Source organism: Macrotis lagotis, chromosome 8 (assembly GCF_037893015.1).
Source record: "Macrotis lagotis isolate mMagLag1 chromosome 8, bilby.v1.9.chrom.fasta, whole genome shotgun sequence".
Lineage (NCBI taxonomy): Eukaryota > Metazoa > Chordata > Mammalia > Peramelemorphia > Peramelidae > Macrotis > Macrotis lagotis.
The window spans coordinates 97,896,614-97,920,331 of record NC_133665.1 but is presented as its reverse complement, the minus strand read 5'-3'; the positions used below and the strand labels follow the sequence as shown (position 1 = coordinate 97,920,331).

The 23,718-nt window shown below is 36.5% G+C and overlaps 1 long non-coding RNA gene across 1 annotated transcript; it reads left to right on the top strand.

The window, feature by feature from the left end:
• Positions 1 to 1,327: 1,327 nt before the first annotated feature.
• Positions 1,328 to 23,014, top strand: LOC141495865 (uncharacterized). Its single transcript, XR_012470882.1, has 3 exons — positions 1,328 to 1,415; positions 12,541 to 12,698; positions 22,743 to 23,014. It is a non-coding gene; the product is annotated as an uncharacterized LOC141495865 (long non-coding RNA).
• Positions 23,015 to 23,718: the final 704 nt, after the last annotated feature.

Below are 23,718 nucleotides of genomic sequence, written 5' to 3'. Positions count from 1 at the left end.
TTGCTCTTTGCTTCAGTTTCCCCATATGTAAAATGGGGATAGTAATGTCAACTGCTTCAAGTGGTTGTTTCATTGTTTTTGCTGTGGTGGTTAGATGGGGCAGTTAGGTGCTGAACCTAAAATCAGATCATCTTCATGAGTTCATATCTGGCCTTAGATGCATATTACCTGGGAGTCCCTTGTTAAGGACACTTGACTAAGTTAACTAACTTGTTAAGAGTACTTGTTAACTTGTCACTTAACCCTATTTGCCTCAGTTTCCTCATCTGCAAAATGAACTGGAGAAGGAAATAACAAACCACTCCAGTATCTTTGCCAAAAAAATTCCAATTGGGGTCATGACAAATCAGACTCAACTGAAAAACAACAACACAATAATGATATCGGCTTCATAGGCTTATGGTGAGGACAAAAGAAAATAGCAGTTTTAAAAGGTCTGAATTGTATAAATATTATAAAAGGAGGTTCTTTTTCAGATTGTACTCAAGGGCTGTTGAAGTTTCTTCCAACTCTGAAATTCTATGATTTTGGGAAACTTCACCAATCTTCCTGTCTATAAGTAAGGTTTGATAAAATGTTTGTTTGCAAAGACATTTAAATGGTTTGTCTTGGGAAGACCAAGCAAAGATGAAACAGTATTTAGTATAGCTATCAGAGGTAGTATTTCTTAAACCTCCAATTCCCCATTAACACTTTGCTTTGCTTTTTTCTTTCAACTAGAGTTTTCAGTCCTGGACTTCTTTAATACTATCTATGTATACATCACACTGCTCCTCCCCCACCCTCCAGAGAGTGTAAGTTTAGAGTCAAGAAACAGCTTTCTTAATTTTTGGATCCCTAGTGCCAGGATCATTGTAGACATGTAATAAATTCTTGTTCAATTGAATCGAATAAATTCTTCAGTCTTTGCTCTTTAAAATTTCAATGGTTCATCAAGTCTGGAACTACTGGATATAGCTAGATCTGAAAACTTGAAAGTAGTAGACCATGCAATAAACCAGTTGTATCCTATCCCCTCACCTCCTTCTTTCTCGCTCAATTTTCTGCACATAGTGTACAAATTTTCTTCAGGCTTTTTTTTAAGGATTGTTTTCTCCTAAAGAGAAACATAAGCTGTTTGAAATAACAGAGAGAAAAATGAGAACTTATAGAAGTTAACCTTAGTCTTCCATTCAAGTACTTAAGGAACTAAGGCTTATATCCACACATTTTCCTCTCTCTTTTCTCTTGTCTGATTGAATTCCTATTTTTCAGATATTGTTCCCTGAGTCAGCTGGTCTAGTCCTGTCTTGGCCAGATCATACTCTAGGCTAGGGTTTCCAGCTGAGATAAATTCTCCTGGCTGAAGCCGTCTGTATTTTCAGTTTCCTATCATCAACCTATCTCTGGATATGGAATCATCTGGCTCATGGAAGGTACTTTTCTAATTAATTTTCCAAAGAATCCCCCAGTGTTTCAGACTGTCTTTTTCAAAACTAGGAGTTTAACTTGGACAGAGAGATCAGAGCTTTGCTTTTGGGCACTGAAATTGAGAGGGCACTGACAGCTCTATCTAAAAGAGTATTCTGGCAATGGGGAGAAACAGCTGAGGTTAGTACCTAGTAAACAAGAATAATTGTTAAAATTGGTAAGTTCTCTTTTCTAAAAAGGTTGAGTGAGGTCTTTTATTTTTCTACTAGTCATTCTCCCTTAACCTTCCTCTTACTATTGAATCCTTACAACAATAAAATATATAAGCAACAAAATCCAAGATATTTAAGTAAAGGCAACCTATACAGTAACTTTGCTAATGTAAATTGTATTCCCTCAAACCCAGTCCTCAGCTCTCTACTTACTAATCTTTTACATTCCTTCAGACCTGAATTTTATATCTGTAAGCTCATCTGTACTTCTTTTCATTTTTTATTTAATGTTTTATTGATGTTCTTTTATCTTTTTTTGGGGGGGGGCGCCAATGTAATTTCTTGCTAATGTCTTCCCATCACCTCACAAAATAGATTCTTTCCTTTTAACACATAAGTATAGTTGAGTGGGAAAAGATCAACCTTTTGTCCATGCCTTGTTCAGAGAGGTGGGAAGCATTTTCATCATTAGTCTAAAGTCATGATCAGTGACTGCTTTAACCAGAGTTCTGAAGTTTTTAAAAGTCATTTTTCTTTATATGACTGTGGTTATCATGTAAATTGTTGTTTATTTTTCTCACAGTAGTTCATACAAGTCTTTCCATGTTTCTTCATATTCATATGTTACCTTTAGCTCAAAGGACAATTATATGAGACTCTCTTATTAGTGGAAATGAATGCTCTGTGCCTGTATGGTGGAGGGGAGGGTGGGAAGCTGGAGGAGGAAAGCAGAGTTGCAGAGAGCTAGATAGATTAGATATCTCTGCATTCTTTTGGCTATCAGCTTTGCAAAAGAAATTGCACCATTCCAACCCTTCTTCAGATCCCAAAGGAAGAGAAAGACTCAAGGAAGAATCATTATGTAGAGGAGTTGATAAATCTCTCTTATGTCCCTATCCTCAACTTGCCACACTAGACATTTTGGACTTGGGTGAGATCTGAGACTGTCTCTTTGTTGAGCTAAGTTATCTTACTACCAGTGGAAAATATCCTTCACTTTATCGTCTGACATGTGCGCGCGCGTGTGTGTGTGTGTGTGTGTGTGTGTGTGTGTGTGTGTATACATTCACATACATATATATAAATACATTTATAGACACACATATATCTTTGTGTGTCTATATATGTAGAGTCTGAATTTATTGAAATATGTATATTCCCTGATTTCTGTTTTCTTTTGTTTGTATAAATGTGTTTATTTGCTATTTGCTATACTTGTTAATTGTGGCATTGTTATTTTGTAGAAAAGTCAAACCTTGGATCTCTAGTTTGGTGCCTTCCTTTCTCACTCATTAAATAATACCACTCAGGAGTACAGTTTGAACCTAAACCTTAATTCCTCTATTCAAGCAATATTTGAAGGAACAGAGAGATAAAATTTTAGCCCACTGTCCCCATTCTCTGATAACAGAAAGGCCAACTTCTGGTCCTAGTTTTCTTCTTCTTCCCATTCTTGGATGAATTAAATTCTTCCTTTAAAAAGGATGGGAAGAGAAGATGCTAGAAATATATGTTCTTGCCTTGCTGTGAGCCACATCTAGACAGACCCATGTGGGCACACATAACCCATATGGGCAAAAAAACAAAATTCAAACCAGTAACCACAAACATAGAAACATCCCTTAAGATCATTTTTCAAGGGGCAATACTTTTCCATTCCATTTTTTAAAAGGGGTAATTCCATGGAGCATCTGTTCCAACTGCACAACAGATGAGTCTTTCCTCTCTCCCTCTAACAAATTCCTATGCCACAATTGATTCAGCCATCCCTCAATCTATTGATATTAGTTCTTTACTACAACAAAATGTGTGACTAAATATTTTTTTTACATCTGCATCTCCTTCTTTCCAATATGGCAGACTCTTGCTCTTCTAGCATAGGTTTTGAGAATCCAGGGTTCATTTACCCTTATGACAAAGCATGATGTGAACACATTTCACTAAACTAAAACTTTAATACAGGTTTTAAAATACGAAAACTATTCAAGACCTACAGTAATGAGTAAAAAGACAATTCTCTTTCCAAATAGAATCAGAGTCATGGTGTCATAACCTAGTTTCAGAAAAATAAAAAGGAAGTATTACTTTACACAACTCTCCATTACAGGATTGGTGCCAGGGATTGATTTGTCATCCCATGGAAATTCATTAACTGTCTACCATAGGACAGAGGGATTGTGAGTTCCATTGGTAGAGGGAATACTTATGTCAGTGAAATCACTGATCACTTGAGAAAGTAGGATTTTCAGAGTGGATAATGCAATTAGGCAATTTTTCTTATGCCCCAAGGCCAAAGGAGCATAGGATTTTAGGATTAGTTTAGTAGTTGTAAAAACATTTAAAGACCATCTAGTATAACTCTTTCATTTCATAGATGAGGAAAGAGTTCTTGAAGGGGAAACTGGCCAACTGAAGGTTAAACAAGTATAAAGAGTGAAGTCAGAATTTAAACCCAGGGTCTCAGATTCAAAATACAGAACTCTAAATATTATTTCAATTTACTGATGGATCTGATTTTCTCCATGTGAGTACTCCCTGCTTCAGTACACATTACAATCTGTTCATGAGTCAATGATGGTTATATATGTTCATCTATGAATCCTCTTTCTACAAAAGAGGAACAAGCAATTACTTGTTCTAAGTACCTACTATAAAGTGCTAAGTACATTACAAATATACCTCATTTGATCCTCACAACAACCTTAGGAAGTGGGTGGGTTTATTATCCCCATTTTGCAGTTAAAAAAACTGAGGCAGACAGAAATTAAGTTACTTATTCAAGGTCACACAACTAGGAAGTATATGACTTGAAGTCTTCCTTTTATTCTTTCAATGTTTTTCGGATACTTTTATTTCAATACTCAAATTCCCTTGTCCTCACTTTCTTCACATCATAATAAGTCTACCATTACATTCCATTTAATTCAATTCAATTCAACAGCATTAAGTACTTGGTATATGTTGCTGCTGACTTGCTCTCTATGGGAGTGGATATGGTTGGATTAGGACATGTACATCTAAACACATATGTATAATATAAGCTATAAAGTGTTCTAGGAATGTTTGAGAGAGACAGTGTGTGTGTCTGTGTGAGAGGGAAGGAGAGAGAGAGAGAGAGACAGAGAGAGAGAGAGAGAGAGAGAGAACCTTTTAAGGAGAAAGAATAACAGAAGACTGTACAGATCTTCCTCAAAGGAATAATTCTGAAAGAACAAGATAAAGAAGTCTATGCTATGGACTCATAGACCTTAGACAGAGGTTTTCAAATTAACTCTGAAAAATTGAAGAGTTTTTGTTTATGTGTGTTTTATCTAAAAACAGTTATTATATTAGAAATAAAAACATTATTATGGAATAATTTTGTCTTTGTGGACCCTCTAAAAGGATCTTGGGAATCCCCAAAGGGTCTATTTTATGTCTTGTCTTCATTTTGCAGATTAGGAAACAGACTAGCAATGTCCCAAAGCATTCATTTAAGAGCCACAAGTCTATCCTATCTCTCCCCTTAATTTTTCAGGTTAGGAAACAGATTACTAATATCCCAAAACATCCATATCAATTTTAAGGCCATTTCTCCTGAAGCACAGAAAATTGATAGATGTCATTTTCAATGCTGAATCTGTTACAAACAAGATGCTACCCTTTCTTTCCATTGCCTCTAGTTACCATTTTCAATTTGAAGTAATACAGGCCTTGTAATTCTCAGTTATCCTTGGAATCCTCAGTTTTCTCCTTGCCAGTCCCAGCATTCTCTGGAACACAATTCAGTTCTAGCACCCCTAATGAGAGAAAAATCTCTGTCCCTTGGATCTGAAGTTCATTTCAAGGGGAGAATGTTGCCAGTTTAGAAGGTGGTATCATGGGGTGGCATAGTGGATAAAGCACTGGCCCTGGAGTCAGGAGTACCTGGGTTCAAATCTGGTCTCAGACACTTAATAATTACCTAGCTGTGTGGCCTTGGGCAAGCCACTTAAACCACATGGACACAAAAAAAGCCACAGTTTGCCTTGTAAAAACCTAAAAAAAAAAAAAGTGGTATCAGATCCCATCTGAACAACCATAAAGAGTCCTGGACCCAGAAAGCTGATAACTCATAAGCGTACCTATTTAGAAAGAATTCTAATTTTCAGTGTTCCAGTCAATCAACAAGTATTAATTAGGCTCTTACTATTTGGAAAGCACTGAGCTTTGATAATACAAAGGGAGACAAAAGCTGAGACAACCTGCAAGCAGCTTATGTACATATGGGGTAAGTGAGATATAATCTCAGAGGGAAAACACTTCCCTCTGCATTACCCTGCTGACTGACCAGTTAGGTAAATGCCATTTGAAAACACATTTTCTCTTAGAGAGAAATTCATCCTTTACTCATTTTTCTACTTCACCCATCAATGTGTCTGCCCACCTTATTCATGAAGTGGTGTCATATAAACTGTTAAAGTAAAACCAAAAATTATATTATTAAACTTCTAATACTTTATATAATCTATGATTTCATCACTAAGAATATTTCCATCATTCACACATATCAACAATGTCTATAACATAATGAATCATTGGAGGAAGGCAATAATGGCGGTACTTTTAAAATAAAAATAACTTATTTTTATTGATGCTTTTTGGTTCTGAGATACATCAATTTCTGAATGTATCCCTCCCTCCCTTCTTCCTCTCATCAGAGAGGTAGACTCTATTATAAAGATTAAAAAGAAAGAGGAAAAAATGTTCAAGAAAACTAACCAATAGATCAATTGGATCTGCCTGTATATGTAACATTCCACAATTGTAGTTCCCAATCTCTTCAATAAAAGGAGGGAGGTGCATTTTCTTATCTCTTCTATGAGAGCAGGGTTGATCATGATTACACAGTATTCAAGATTTTTTTTCATTTGTTTTTGTTCTTTCCATATTATTTTCTTGGTTTGATTTACTGCACCTTGCATTAGTGAATGGATCTTCCCAGAATATTTTTGTGCTCTCCATTTATTATGACTCAGTAATATATTATGACATTTATATGCTATTTGGTCATTTACTGATGAATAAGCACATGTTTTATTTTTAGTTCTTTATACCACATATAATGTCTTAATAGTTCAATGCTTAATGAGATTAAAAAGATATTGGAGTAGAGTCTTGTATTCATTACTGACTGTTTTAGAAGTCCTTCAAATAATTCTAGGTCATAGTTAATATATGCATAACCTCTATAGGAACTTTTAAAATGGTTTCAGAGGATTGTTCACTGATTTATGAAATTGGACTTCCAATGAACCTATAACGTGATATACACATACTATTTCTTTTGAGAATATTATACATATTTTGAAGTACTCAAAATATCATAGACAATCAATTTACAAAGGGGAATTAATTAGAGCATCATCATTTTGCTTGCCCAGATCAAACAGATCTGGAATTAGACTATGACTTTCATTGATTGGTTGGTTGGTTGATTCTTCTCCTTCCTTATCAAAGAAGACCAAAATGACATCATGATGTTTGAGATGAATTACAGTGTGTCCTACTGTGGCTGATCAAACCATTACAAACTCAGAATGCTCTACCACAGGTTGGGTACAAGCTGTCCATGTGAAAAATCTAGGGTGGGTACTCTAAACTTACAGGGGTCATGTTTCCTTTGAGCTGCTTCAATTCTGACTTCCTCATAGAGTGTATCACCCTTACAGATGCGGGCATGCATTGTAGGATGGTCCTGTGCCAATGTCTCCCATGCTGTACAATCAATTCTAAAGTTTTTCAATGACACCTTTAGGGTGAATCAATATCACTTCTTCTGACACCCTTGTGAGCACTTGCCCAGTGTGAATTCTCCATAAAATAGTTTTTTTGGCCAGAGTATGTCTGACATTCTAACATGTCCAGTGCATTGTAGATGCTCTCTCTGTAGTAATGTTGGAATGCTCAGCAGTTTAGCTCGAGAAAGGACCTTGGTGTCTGCTATCTTATACTGCCAGGTGAGCTTCAGAATCTTCCCAAGACAATTTAAATGGAAGAGATTCAGTTTCCTGACATGGCACTGATAGACTGTCCAGGTCTCACAGGCATATAGTAATGAGGTCAGCACAACAGCTCTACAGATCAAGCTTCCCAAATACAGAGCTAACTCTGGCAATGCAAGTATCAACCTCATTATCAATGTGTACCTCCTTGTAAAGGACACTCCCAAGATAAGTGAACTTGTTCATAATACTAAAAACTTCTCTATTTGCTGTAATCAATGATTCCACATACTGTTAGCGTGATACTGGCTGATGGAGCACCTGTGTTTTCTTGGTGTTAATTGTTAGACCAAAATCAGCACAAGCAGCAGAGAATCAATCCATACTTTGCTGCATCTCAGCTTCAGAGGCTACAGTGAGTGTACAATCATCTGCAAACAGAAGATCATGCACCAATACTTCCTCCACTTTGGTGTTGGCTTGTAGTCTTTCCAAGTTGAAGAATTTGTCATCAGTGTGGTTGCTGACCTTGAGGCCATGTTCATCCTCATTGAAGGCATTTGATAACATGGCTGAAAACATCATACTAAAAACTATGGGAGCAAGGACACATCCTTGTATTATTCATTGGTAACTGGGAAACCTGAAGAGTATCAACCATTATCAAGAACCTAGGGAAGCATGCTATCATGGAACTAACATACAATACTGATGAACTTCTCCAGGCAACCAAATTTTTTTTCAATCCTGATCTGGCATTGAACTTTATTTTTTTTCCTTCTTTTAATTGTTTTTTTGAATTTTACAATTTTTCCCCCCAATCTTGCTTCCCTCCCCCACCCCCCACAAAAGGCAATCTGATAGTCTTTACATTGTTTCCATGCTATACATTGATCAAAATTGAATGTTTTGAGAGAGAAATCATATCCTTAAGGAATATATATATATATATATATATGTATATGTATAATGTGTGTGTGTATATATATTTGAAATAGCAAAATTAAATAATAAGATATTTTTAAAAAATTAAATTACAGGCGGCTAGGTGGTGCAGTGGATAGAGCACTGGCCCTGGAGTTAGGAGTACCTGGGTTCAAATCCAGTCTCAGACACTTAATAATTACCTAGCTGTGTGGCTTTGGGCAAGCCACTTAACCCCATTTTCCTTGCAAAAACCTAAAAAAAAAATTAAATTAAAGGTAAGAGTCTTTGGTCTTTGTTTAAACTCTATAATTCTTTCTTTGGATGTAGATGGTATTCTCCACTGCAGATACCCCAAAATTGTCCCTGGTTGTTGCACTGAAGGGATGAACAAGGCCATTAAGGTTGATCATCACCCCCATGTTGCTGTTAGGGTGTACAATGTTCTTCTGGTTTTGCCCATCTCACTCAGCATCAGTTCATGCAAATTCTTCCAGGCTTCTCTGAATTCCCATCCTTCCTGGTTTTTAATTGAACAATAGTGTTCCATAATATACATATACCACAGTTTGTTCAGCCATTCCCCAGTCAGTGAACATTCACTCAATTTTCAATTTTTTGGGTAACCAAATTTTGGCATAATTTTCTTTTTCTTTTTTTGTTTATAAAAGAAAGATTTTATTTATTTTTTATATTTTTTGTATTTATATTTATATTTTATTTTTACAATTCCCCCCCAATCTTTCTTCTCCCCCCCCCCACAGAAGGCAATCTGTTAGTCTTTACGTTGTTTCCATGGTATACATTGATCTAAGCTGAATGTGATGAGAGAGAAATCATATCCTTAAGGAAGAAAAATAAAGTATAAGAGATGGCAAAATTACATAGTAAGATAACAGGACTTTTTTTTAAAATTAAGGGTAATAGTCTGTGGTCTGTTCAAACTCCACAATTCTTTCTCTGGATACAAATGGTTTTCTCCATCACAGATACCCCCAAATTGTGTCTGACTGTTGCACTGATGGAATGAGCAAGTCCATCAAGACTGATCGTTACCCCAATGTTGTTTGTTGTTGGGGTATACAACGTTCTTCTAGTTCTGCTCATCTCACTCAGCATCAGTTCATGCAAATCCTTCCAGGCTTGCCTGAATTCCTGTCCCTCCATCCCTCCTGGTTTCTAATAGAACAACAGTTTTCCATCACATACATATATATTATATATATACCATTATTAAGACATTCCCCCAATTGATGGGCATTCAATTAATTTCCAATTCTTTGACACCTCAAACAGGGCTGCTATGAATATGTTTGTACAAGCGATGTTTTTACCCTTTTTTCATAATCTCTTTAGGGTATAGACCCAGTAGTGGTATTGCTGGATCAAAGGGTATGCACATTTTTGTTGCCCTTTGGGTGTAATTCCAAAGGTCACAGCTCCATCATCAATGTATTAGTGTCCCAGGTTTCCTACATCCCTTCCAACATTGATCATTGTCCTTTCTGGTCATATTGGCCAATCTGAGGTGTGAGGTGGTACCTCAGAGAGGATTTAATTTGCATTTCTTGAATAAGTAGTGATTTAGAGCAATTTTTCATATGACTAAAGATCACTTTGATTCCCTCATCTGTAAATTGCCTTTGCATATCCTTTGACCATTTGTCAATTGGGGAATGGCTTTTTTAAAAAAAAATTGACTCAGTTCTCTGTATATTTTAGAAATGAGTGCTTTGTCGGAAATACTAGTTGTAAAAATTGTTTCCCAATTTACTACATTTCTTTTGATCTTGGTTACAGTGGTTTTGTCTATGCAAAAGCATTTTTAATTAAATGTAATCAAAATTGCTTAGTTTGTTTTTAATGATGTTCTCCATCTCTTCTTTGGTCATAAACTACTTCCCTTTCCATAGATCTATTCCTTGATCTCCTAGTTTTCTTATAATAATTTTTTTATGTCTAAATCCTGTATCCATTTTGATCTTATCTTGGTATAGGGTGTGAGGTGTTGGTCTAATCCAACTTGCTGCCATACTAACTTCCAATTTTCCCAACAGTTTTTATTAAAAAGAGAGTTTTTATCTCAATATTTGGAGTCTTTGGGTTTATCAAACAGCAGATTACTAAAATAATTTCCTGCTATTGCACCTAGTCTATTCTATTGATCCACCACTCTATTGTCCCAGGACAATTTAGTTCCTTTACTTTTATAGAGTTGACAATGACATCCTTGAATTCTTGCATGATAACCTCTTCATGCCATATAATCTGGAAAATTTTAGTCATTTTTTGGATGAGCAATGGACCTCTCCATCTTGTAGATATCAGTTGGGATAGAATCAGCACCAGGTGCTTTGCCACTTGAAAGGAGCCTAATGACATTCAAAACCTCTTCTTAGTGTTGGAATGTCAGCTAGGGACTGATTGACTTCAGCTTGAATTTCATTACTCAAAGCTGAATGCCTTTTCTACTATAGTACGTCAGATCTTCGAGAATCTGAATCATACTTGAATATATCTCTATCTTTAGAACTAGAATGGAGCTCAGACTTTGCTTTTCAGAGGAGGAAACTGAATGTCTTGCCCAAGATCAGAATTGAGTTAAAAGTAAAAGATGTTGTTAGTACAATGATATCATACTTTTTCAACATTTCAGTTTGTGAGCACTGATAATTTCCTGGACTTATAAGAATATGAATATGTTTATATTTCAAATGTCTCCAGGGTGTCTGCAAAGATTAAAAAGTAGCACTTTATCTGGGAAGAGTAAAAATGACTTGTTTCCAGAACACCAAAAATTAGAGGGTGCCAACAAGACTTGGGTACTCGTTTAACAGCTAGAAACTCCTAAACATTGCACTAGGTAGCAAGAATTATTCATTAAAATAGGAAGGTGTCAAATAGAGATGATCTCTTTAACCTCTAATCCCTGTCTTTTTTCTTTTTTTTAGTTTTTTCCAGTTACATGTAGAGATTATTTTCAACTTTCATTTTTATAAAATTTTCTCCCTCCCTTCCCCCACCCCAAAACAGCAAGCAAGCTGATATTAGTTATACATGCACAATCATGTTAAATATTTTTTCCAAATTTGTCATTCTGTGAAAGAAGAATCAGAACAAAAAGGAAAAACCTTGAGAAAGAAAAAATAAATTTAAAAAATGAAAATAATGTTTTGATTTGCATTCAGAATCTACAGTTTTTTCTCAGAATGTGGATGGCATTTTTCATCACCAAATCTTTTAGAACTGAATTTGATCACTGTATTGCTGAGAAGAGCTAAGTCTATCAGAGTTGATCATCACACATTGTTGCTGTTAATGTATACAGTGTTCCCCTGGTTCTGCTCTCTTTGCTCAGTATCAGTTCATGTGTTTCCAGATTTTTCTGAAATCTGCCTGCCCATCAATTCTTATAGAACAGTAGCATTCCATTACATTCAAATACTACAACTTGTTTAGCCATTCACCAATTGATGGTATTTCCAATTTCAAATTCTTTGCCACAACAAAAAGAGCTGCTATAAATATTTTGGTACCAACCTGTCTCCTTATGTGTAGATCACAAATTGATATGAGCAGGTCTCCAGGACCATAAGGTCTCCATGCCCATTCCATTTGAATAATGTGGCCTATCATAGACTTCATTAAGATTACAGTTTTTCTTCTCTTCTGCCTTCCTATCTCCTGGTTTTCTTTCTTTTCCCTTAGTTTTAATTCCTCTTACACAAAATGACTAATATGTAAAAATGTTAAACACAAATCTACATGTATAACTTTTACCACACTGTTGACCTCCAAGGGGAGGGGGGAGGGAAGGGAGGGTAGGATAAAATTGAGTAACATAAATTTTGCAAATGGATGAATGTTGAAAAACTATTATAACATATAATTGGAAAAATAAAATAAAATATAAATTAAAAATTCAATAAATAGGAAATTAATATTTTTAAAAAGATTACTGTTTTTGTTTCCTTAAATATGAGGTAGCAATTATTGAATTAGACGAAACCTCTTCTTTTTATTCCCAACAGATCACAGCTATTTGACAAAATTGCTGTATTTGGAAACCTGAGCTCCTGATTGGTTAATGCTCCCTTTGGGGAATGGTGCCATCTACTGGAAGAGAATAATCCTTCCAAGCAGAGCCACAAGAAAGGAAATTATCTTGCCATGTAACGTATCTGATAAGGTAAGACTGGAAGGTCTTTTTCTTAGGTCATTGTCATTTAACTTCACATCACAGTGAGAGACAACATGGAGGAGTGAATAGTGATCTGTACCAATAGCCAAGAGACCCAACTTCAAATTCTGCTTCATTTAGTTACTTATTACCTTTGCAATCATAGGCAAACCCCCTTTGGAGTTCAATTTCTCCATCTGTAAAATGGGGATAGTAATACCTATACTTCCTATCCCAGGGAGTTATAGGGAAACAAGGTAAACCTTATAGCACTACACAAATATGACCTATTGTTGCTATGCTAGCTTATAAAATCGAAAGACTATCATGGGAAGAAAGACCACCCTCCACAAAACCACATCCTGAAACTTTCTAATTCCAACTAACTTCCTTGATGCTACTTAGAAACTCAACCCAATGTAAGATATTGTGCCCACACACAGACACACACATTGTCTAAATATAGACATGGCTTGAGGGTGGCATGGAGAGATATGATCTAAGGTCTTCAGACAGTAAACTGTGTTGAGGGGCAGTGGGGTAGGAGACAGATGAAGCTAAGCAATCTCTCCTTTTGTATCCAACTTATCTTCAAAGTCAGTTAAATCCATTGTTCTCTTTGGAAATCAAGAAGCATGTTTCCCATATTGCTTATAAGCATAGGATTTCTCTTTCCTTATTCAACTTGTATGGAAGCCTGTGACATTTATAACTCAAGTCAATGGGGTCCAATAACAGGTCTAAGTGAAAGTGACAGGCAGACTGTTTTCCAGATTCACCAAGGAATCCTCCTCTACCAAGAGAGAGCCAGTGTGACTTAGTAGAAAGAGCACTAAGTTCAGAGTTAGGAGAGCTGGGTTTGTATATCAGCCTTCAAACTAATTATGTGACCATAAGTAAGTCAGTTTCTTTGAGCCTTAGTTTCCTTATCTATAAAATGTGTACCATTTAAAAGCTATATCAAATTGCTTGCTTTCTCAATGGGGGTGGAGTGGAGAGAAATGAAGAGAATTTGGAACTTAAAGTTTTTAAAACAAATGTTAAAAATTTATGAATCAAATATCATGTATCAATTAGAGAATGACTTGTATATGAATTTTATTCAATCTCTTTAAAATTGAGAAATGAGACCTTTATTAGAGATACTTATTGCAAAGATTTTTCCTAGTTTTCTGCTTTCCTTATAATTTTGTTTCCATTTGTTTTGTTTGTGCAAAAACTTTAATTTTGTATAATCAAAATTATCTATATTATATTTTATAATGTTCTCTATATCTTCTTTGTTCCTAAATTCTTCTCTTATCCATAAATCTGACAAACTATTCTATGCTCTCTCTTTTTTTAAGATTTTATTTACGTTGAGTTTTACAATTTTTTCCCCCATTCTTGCTTCCCTCCTCCCCACCCCCCACAGAAAGCAGACTGTTAGTCTTTACATTGTTTCCATGGTATTCACTGATCTAAGCTGAATCTGATGAGAGAGAAATTACATCCTTAAGGGAGAAAAATAAAGTATAAGAGATATCAAAATTACATAATAAGGTAACAGCCCCCCCGCCAAATTGAAGATAATAGTATTTGTTCAAACTCTACAATTCTTTCTCTGGATACAGATGGTTTTCTCCATCACAGATAGCCCAAAATTGTCCCTGATGGTTGTACTGATGGAATGAGCAAGTCCATCAAGGTTGATCATCACCCCCATGTTGCTGTTAGGGTGTGCAATGTTTTTCTGGTTCTGCTCATCTCACTCAGTATCAGTTCATGCAAGTCCTTCCATGCTTCCCTGAATTCCTATCCCTCCTGGTTTCTAATAGAACAATAGTGTTCCATGACATGCATATATTACAGTTTGTTAAGCCATTCTCCAATTGAAGGATATTCAATTAATTTCCAATTCTTTGCCACCATAAATAGGGCTGCTATGAATATTTTTTTAGAAAAATTTTATTTATTTTGTTTTACAATCCCCCCATTCTTGCTTCCCTCCCCCTACCCCCCACAGAAGGCATTCTGTTAGTCTTTACATTGGTTACATGTTATACATTGATCTCAGTTGAATGTGATGACAAAGAAATCATATCCTTAAGGAAGAGAGATAAAGTATGAGATAGCAAAATTACATAATAAGATAATGGGTTTTTTTTCCTATTTTGAAGGTCTTTGGTCTTTGTTCAAAGTCCATAATTCTTTCTCTTGATACAGATGGTATTCTCCATTGCAGATAGCCCCAAATTGTCCCTGGTTGTTGCACTGATGGAATGAGCGAGTCCATCATGGTTGATCATCACCCCCTTGTTGCTGTTAGGGTGTACAATGTTTTTCTGGTTCTGCTCTTCTTGCTCAGCATCAGTTTATGCAAATCCTTCCAGGTTTCCCTGAATTCCCTTCCCTCCTGGTTTCCAATAGAACAAGTGTTCCATGACATACATATACCACAGTTTGTTAAGTCATTCCCCAATTGAAGGACATTCACTTAATTTCCAATTTTTTGCCACCACAAACAAGGGTTGCTATAAATATTTTTGTACAAGTGATGTTTTTATCCTTTTTCATAATCTCTTCAGGGTTCTATGCTCTCTTAATTTCCTAATGGTATCACCCTTTAAGTGGATATCATGTAGCCATATACACACTTTATATCTTGTTTCTGCCAAACTCTATTTTTCTTACCAGTGCAAAGCATAACTTAAATTTATTTCAAATGTAACAGTAATGCCAGCTGCATTAAGTATACTCAAGCACTTAAGTATTTTTAAAAAGTTAATCTCTCTCCCCAAAGGAGGGGAGCTTTTGTTTCCCACTACCCCACAGCAGTTTCCTGTTATTTCTTTGTATGGACAACATATTCTTCATTGTTTCAACTCGTAAACAATTTCTATCTGGATGAATGTCATTATTTGCATAGATTTTCTTTGCATGCTCTTCTCTCTGGAAACTTTATTGATAAGATCCTATATAATTTTTGTAACTGTTAAAGTCCTAATATGGGGGAGAGGGAGAACCACAACAGTGTATCCTTACTAGAGGTTACCCATTTGGTGGACTTCTCCCTTACATTAATATGAAACAGTAACATTTTTTTTTAGGTTTTTGCAAGGCAAATGGGGTTAAGTGGCTTGCCCGAGGCCACACAGCTAGGTAATTATTAAGTGTCTGAGACCTGATTTGAACCCAGGTACTCCTGACTCCAAGGCCGGCGCTTTATCCACTACACCACCTAGCTGCCCCTCAGTAACATTAAAAAAAATTTTTTTTTGAGTTCCAGATGCTCTCTCCCTTCAGTCCCTCCCTCCCTCACTGAGTAGCAAATAATACGATATTATTTACACCCCTAAAATTGAGAAAGCCTATCTCCATATTAGTCATGTCACAAAAATGCAAGAAAACAAAGTGAAAAATTAAACTTCAATTGATACTCAGAATTCATCAGATCTCTCTTTGAAGGTGATAGCATTTTTTTTTATCATGGGTCCTTTGAAAGTGTCTTGGATCATTGTATTACTAAGAACAGCTAAGTCTTTCACAACTGAGCATGAACATGAACTCCTGGTTCTGCTCACTCCACTTTGTATCAGTTCATATAGGTCTTCCCAGGTTTTTCTGAAATCATAATCCACAAAATTTCTTAAGGTGCTTAACTTTTTGACAAAAATTCTCTTCTCACTTAGACTGTGGAAAATGAGCATGTGTTATAAAGCATGTATAATAAAAGGATCTAATAAAGGGTCTAAAACATTACATCAATGATAGAGAAATGGTAATAAGCAGGCACTTATTTTAGGCATTCAACCCATTTTGTGAGAGAATTCCATAATCTGAGATGAGGCACAGCTCACCACTGCCTCATATTTGAAGTTAAAATATCAAAATTTAGCTTTTTGCCTATGAAAATGATTAGAATCATTCAGAAATTACATATAATACATATCAGTAAATTTTAATATTCATTTTATTTTATTATTTTTATTTTTATTTTTTTTTACTGTTTGTGATGTCAAAGGAGTTCTGCTTCCCCTGCCACTCCTGACCACATAACCCCAGGGATGCCAGGTTCAACTAGACTGCCAATTTGATCCTGGGAAAGCAGGAGCTACTATCTGTGAGGTAAATGCAGAAGCTCCAGGGCACTGTGGGCTATGGACCTTTATAGGAGAACTAAATTCTCAGTTGTGGCTCCAGGCTAAAGGAGAGACTCCAGGTTAGAGCCATGGGAGGGTTCTTAGGGAACAAGAGCATTTACAGCACTGTGTGCAGTGGAGATTGGGACCAGGACAAAACTCCTGAGGTCAGAGGTACCATCTGTGCCCCGCCCCCCCAGCCACACACACACACACACACACACACACACACACACACACACACAACCTAGGACTAGAGGTGAATATAGCAAAAGAAAACTGCTAAAAAAAAACTTTTTAAAATGAGCAGGCAAGAGGAGAAAGAATCTAATCATAAGCAATTACTTTGGGAATAGAGAAGACCAGGGTTTGATTTTAGAGGAAGATACTGAAGCAAAAAAAGCCTATCTTAACTCAAAGATTAATGTTAAATGTCTATCTGATCAAAAAGAATTCATAGAAGAATTCAACAAACCAAATAAGAGAAATTGACAAAAAAACCCACTTAAAAACCTAAGTATTAGCCAAGAAAAACAAGATTATGAAAAAAAGTTAATCAACTGGAATCTTAAAGAAAAAAATCACTCCTTGAAAACTAGAATTGGGCAAGGGAAAATCAATGAAGTTATCAGACACCAAGAAATAGTAAAACAAAATATAATGATGAAAAAAATTAGGAGAGAATGTGAAACACTTCATAAGAAAAACAACTCATCTAGAGAACAGAACTAGAAAAGAAGACATAAGAATAATTGGATTGCCCAAAAGCTATGATAAAAAATAATCTTGATAACAATAATACAAAAAATAATTGAAGACAATTGTCCTGAAGTGTTTGAACAAGAGGGGAAAGTAGAAATAGAAAAATCACTGATTACCACCTGAAATGGATCCCAGGAGGAAAACTGACAGGAATATCATAACTAAATTCTTAAACCCCCAGGTTAAGGAGGAAAATATTAGGAGGAAGAAGAAAAAAACAATTCAAATATGGCAGAACCACAATTAGAATTATGCAAGACCATACAATGGATAATTTAAAAGATTATAGATCTTAGAATTCTATCTATTGAAGAGTAAATGAGGGGCGGAGCCAAGATGGCAACATGAAGGGATCGAGTCTTAGGATCTCTCTGATAAAAACTCATAAGCTAAGGACTCTAACTAAACTTTCGAGAGACAGAACCCACAAAGGGACCCAATGTGGCAGTTCTCCTACTCAAGGTAACCTGGAAAAGAGCAGAAAGGCTCTGCTCCCTGGGGTTGGAGGGGCGGCCACCCGAGGGGTGGCCTGCCAGAGCGAAAGAACTTCAGCCTCCCGGAGGCAGCCCCAGGGCACTGGGAGCCGGCTCACAGTAGCGGGGGAGTCTCCTGAGCTGCACCCCAGGGAGCACCGCACACAAAGTGGGGGAACAGCAGGGACCTCTGCCAGAGCGATCATGTGGAGCCCAGACCTCAGGGCACACAGTCAGCAGCCCAGACCCGGAAACAGAAGCATGAGCCAGTAAGCAGGAGCCCCCAGGGCATGAGCCCATTGAGCTGAGGGAGGGGAGTAAAGAGAGAGAGACTGCCGAGGTCTGTCCTCTGTCCCTGGAACAGGGCTCTGGGGCTCTGACCACATTCAGATTCTGATCGCAGTCTAGGCCCCCCCCCCAGAACAACAGGGCCCCCCCCCCACCTCGGCCCTGTGGCAGAGGGGGACGCATATGGTCATTCACAGACCAGGAGGGAAGACAGAGCCTCACACACTGAGACCCTTGTGGGAGTGTCCCAAAAGCTCAGGAAGCACCCCCAAAACAGGCTTAGGCTGGGAAAATGAGCAAGCAGAGAAAAAAGAGGAACACCATTGAGAAATACATTATCTACAATGCCAAGAAGGATCAATATACTCAGTCAGAAGATGAGGAAGCACAAGCTCCTGCATCTAAAGACTCCAAGAAAAACAGAAATTGGGATCAGGCTATGACAGAGCTCAAAAAAGACTTTGAAAATCAAATGAGGGAGTTGGAAGAAAAACTGGGAAAAGAAAGGAGAGAGATGCAGGAAAAACATGAAAATGAAGTCAGCAGCTTAGTCAAGGTAATCCAAAAAAATGCTTAAGAAAATAGAATGCTAAAAACCAGCTTAGGTCAAATGGATAGAACAATTCAAAAACTTATTGAGGAGAAGAATGCTTTAAAAAGCAAAATTGGCCAGATGGAAAAAGAGATAAGAAAACTCTCTGAGGAGAACAAATCCTTCAGACAAAGAATAGAATTCAGGGAGATTGATGAATTTACCAGAAATCAGGATTCAATACTTCAAAGCCAAAAAAATGAAAAATTAGAAGAAAATGTGAAATATCTCATTGAAAAAACAACTGATATGGAAAACAGACTTAGGAAAGATAATTTGAAAATTATTGGAATACCTGAAAGTCATGATCAGGAAAAGAGCCTTGACATCATTTTCACAGAATTACTACAGGAAAATTGCCCTGATATTCTAGAAGCAGAGGGCAAAATAGAAATGGAGAGAATCCACCGATCCCCCAGAGAAAGAGACCCCAAAAAACCAACCCCTAGGAATATTATAGCCAAGTTCCAGAACTCCCAAGTCAAAGAGAAAATATTACAAGCAGCCAGAAGGACACAGTTCAAATATTGTGGAGCTGCAGTCAGGATCACACAGGACTTAGCAGCAGCTACATTGGAAGCTCATAGGGCTTGGAATACAATATACCGGAAGGCAAGAGAGCTTAGAATGCAGCCAAGAATGAACTACCCAGCAAGGCTGAATGTCCTCTTCCAGGGAAAAAGATGGACTTTCAATGAACCAGGGGAATTTCAAATGTTCCTTTTGGAATGGCCAGAGCTGAACAGAAGGTTTGATCTTCAGATACAGGACTCAGGTGAAGCATGGAGATTGGAGGAGAGGGGGGAAATATGAGGGACTTAATGAGGATGAACTGCATGTATTCCTGCATAGAAAAATGACACTGATAATACTCATATGAACCTTCTCAGTTAATAGAGCAGGTAGAGGGAGCTTTTATAGTTGAAGCCCAGGAGAAAGCTGAATTCGAAGATAAAATATGGTGTAAAAATGGAGTCAACAGAAAAAAAGGGAAATGGAATGGGAGAAAGAAAAAGGAGATGGGGAATAGTCCAAGATATTTCACATAATAAGATTTTTTTTTATTACAATGAGCTATTGCAATGATATGGAAGGGGGGAGGCAAGGGGGAATGAGGGAACCTTTGCTCTCATTAGAGATGGCTAGGAGAGGAAACAGCAAATATACTCAATGGGGTATAGACATCTGGAGTAAGAAGGAGGGGGGGAGCAGGGGGAAGGGGTGGGGATGTGAATAAAGGAGGAGAGGATGGACCATGGGGGGAGAGTGGTCAGATACAACACATTTTCTTTTTTACTTCTTGCAAGGGGCTGGGATTGGAAGGCCTGACCAGGACCATAGGGCCAGGTGGATTCTGGGCCTAAGGGATGGTATGGGGTCTCAGGGCTTCTTTGCCCCAGGACCAGGGATCTGTCTGCTATGCCACTCAGCGACCCTACAGCAGAGTCAGAGTGAAAGGAGAGAGAAAATATAGTACATGGTAGTGGAGAAATAAGAAAGGAGGGAGTTGCGATCAGCAATGGCAATGTTGGAAAAATATGGAAGTAACTTTTATGATGGACTTATCATAAAGAATGTGATCCACCCATGACAGAGTTGTTGGTGTTGGAACAAAGACTGAAGCACATTTTTTGTTATTATTATTTGGGGGCGGGTGCAGGGCAAGTGGGGCTGGATGGCCGGCCTGGGGCCACATAGCAGGGTGATCTTTGGGTGTCTGGGGCTGGATTCGGACCCAGGTGCTCCTGGCTCAAGGGCCAATGCTCTGTCTGCCACCCAGCCACCCCTATTATTATTACTATTTTATTTTATTTTGGGTCTTTTTTTTTCTTCTTTTTGGTTTTTGCAGGGCAGTGGGGATCGAGTGGCTTGCATGTCACATGGCTGGGTGATTATTGGGTTTATGAGGCTGGATATGGACTCGGGTGCTCGTGGCTCCAGGGCTGGTGCTTTGTCCATTGCACCACCTGGCCATACCTACAATTATTACTATTATTTTTTTTAATTTTAATTTTTTTTCTCTCCCCTTTACTTTTTTCGCCCAAGCAAGTCTATCTATATTCATGGGGGGAGGGGTATTTTGTTTACTTGTAAAGAAGAATATTTTATTAATGTAAAAAAAAATTTGTACAAAAAATAAATTTAAAAAAAAGAAAAAAAAGAGTAAAAGAACTGGGTTGTGGCTGAAAATAACATTCTCAGCAAAGTTAAATATACTCCTGATTTTAAAAAAATGAACATTCTATGAATTGCTAGATTTTCAGGATTTTATTGCAAAAAGATCTGAACTTAATAGAAAATTTGACTTATAAGATCCAAGAGAAATATAAAGAAAATATCAAAGACTAATTACAAGGGACTTAAAAAGGACAAATTGTTTACTATTTATACTTGGAAATGTTAATCATATGTCTAAGATTGCTTTTAGCAATTGGATATTTCAAAGGAAAGTTTGAAGTAGAGCTGAGTAGGATGGGATTCTAAAAAGTAAAATGGTGTGTATGTGTGTGCATATATATATATATATACATATATTTTTAAAATGAAATGAAAAAGAAATAAGAGGAGGGAATAGGGAGAGTACTGAATTAGAGGGTAAGGGAATAGAAACAAGGGGTACATATATATATAAAAGAGTGCATAAATCACTGGAGAGAGGAATATAGAAGGGTATATAAGAGAGGGATTCTTGGAAGGATCAAGGAATAGAAGGGCAAGGCAGCAAGTAGAAGTACAGTAGAGGAATGCGGAGGAAATGTTTTAAAAATGAGAAATACTCTCTCTCTTATCACATTCAACTTACATCAATGCATACCATGGAAACAATGTAAAGACTAACAGACTGCCTTCTATGGGGGGTGGGGGTAGGGAAGCAAGATTAGGGGGAAAATTGTAAAATCCAAAATAAATAAATAAATAAATTTTTAAAAAATGAGAAATACAAACCAAACATATAGATATCCATAAATACATATGTGTGTATATCAATATGTATCTATGTGAATATGTGTGTAGATATATGTGTATGCATATAAGTATATATAATATGTATATGCATATGCATGTATATGTATATGTATATGTATATGTATATGTATATGTATATGTATATGTATATGTATATGTATATGTATATGTATATGTATATGTATATGTATACACTTTTCTATGCTTAATTGTAGCCTGGGAGGAGGGTCCAAAATAAGCAGTGTACAGAAGAGAAAGGAAGAAAACCTGCAAAGAAGCAAAGATGGACAATTCTGAAAACAATGTGCATCATTTAATATATTGGCTTTCTTGACAAATTTATTATGTGCATCATTTAATATATCAGCTTTCTTGACAAATTTATTATTTTATATTATGAAAAAATAATTTCCAGTATAAAAGTCTTATGTACACAATAACTGTAATATTGTACAATTATCAACTGTGAATGACTTAGTTAATCTCAGTAATACAGTGTTATAAGACTTATGATGAAAAATGCTGTTTTCCTCCAGAGAAAGAGTTCTTGGGGCCTGAATGCATATTGAAGCATACTTTTTTACTTTAATTTTTTGGATTTTTTAAACCTCTGTTATTTTGCAACCTGGCTAATATGGAAATATGTTTTGCATAACTGAACATATATATTCTATATAAAAATGCTTGTCTTCTCAAGGAGGAGAGAGGAGAGAGAGAGAGAGAGAGAGAGAGAGAGAGAGAGAGAGAGAGAGAGAGAGAGAGAGAGAGAGAGAGAGAGAGAAAGGGAATTTGGAACTCAAAAATTATTTAAAATGAATGCTAACCAGAAAAACATTGTACACCCTAACAGCAACATGGAGGTGATGATGAACTTTGATGGACTTGCTCATTCCATCAGTGCAACAACCGGGAACAATTTTGGGGTATCTGCAATGGAGAATACCATCTGTATCTGGAGAAAGAATTATGGACTTTGAACAAAGACCAAAGACTATGACCTTCAAATTAGGAAAAAACCCATTATCTTAACTATCTCATATTTTATTTTTCTTCCTTAAGGATATGATTTCTCTGTCATCACATTCAACTGAGATAAATATATAACATGGAACTAATATAAAGACTAACAGATTGCCTTCTGTGGAGGGTGGGGGGAGGGAAGCAAGAATGGGGGAAAAATTGTAAAACTCAAAATAAATAAAATCTTTCTTAAAAATTTAGTACTAAAAATTGTTTTATTTATGTTTGGGAAAATAAAATGAAACAGAAAGAAATGGTAAAAAAAAAAAAGAGTTGACCATGTGCCAGCCTCTGTGTTAAGCTCCAGGGATACAAAGAAAAGCAAAAACAATTCCTTCCCTCAAGGAAATCATATTCTAGTAGAGGAGATAGCATGCAAACAACTATATACATACCAAATATATATATATATATATATATCTGTATATATATATATATATATATATACAGATATATATATCAGGTAAATTAAAAAAAAGAATCAACAGAGGAAAGGTACTAATGGTAAGAGGGATAAGAAAAAGTTCTTGGAAATCATCAGAGAGAGGAGGTGGAGACAGTCAAGTTCAATAACCTCTTCTGAGTTTTCTTTCAGTTCTAGATCACCGTTTCATATCAGCTCAGAAGATGGTCCCTACTGGAATGCTCCAGGGACTTATCTTTGGTCCTGTGCTGCATATCATTTATCAGTGGTTTGAATCAAGGTGTAAATGATATACTCTCAAATTTATAGATAATAATGTGGAAAACTTAACTAATATACAAGATATCAGAGCCAAGCCTAATAAGATAAAATGTCTTAGAGA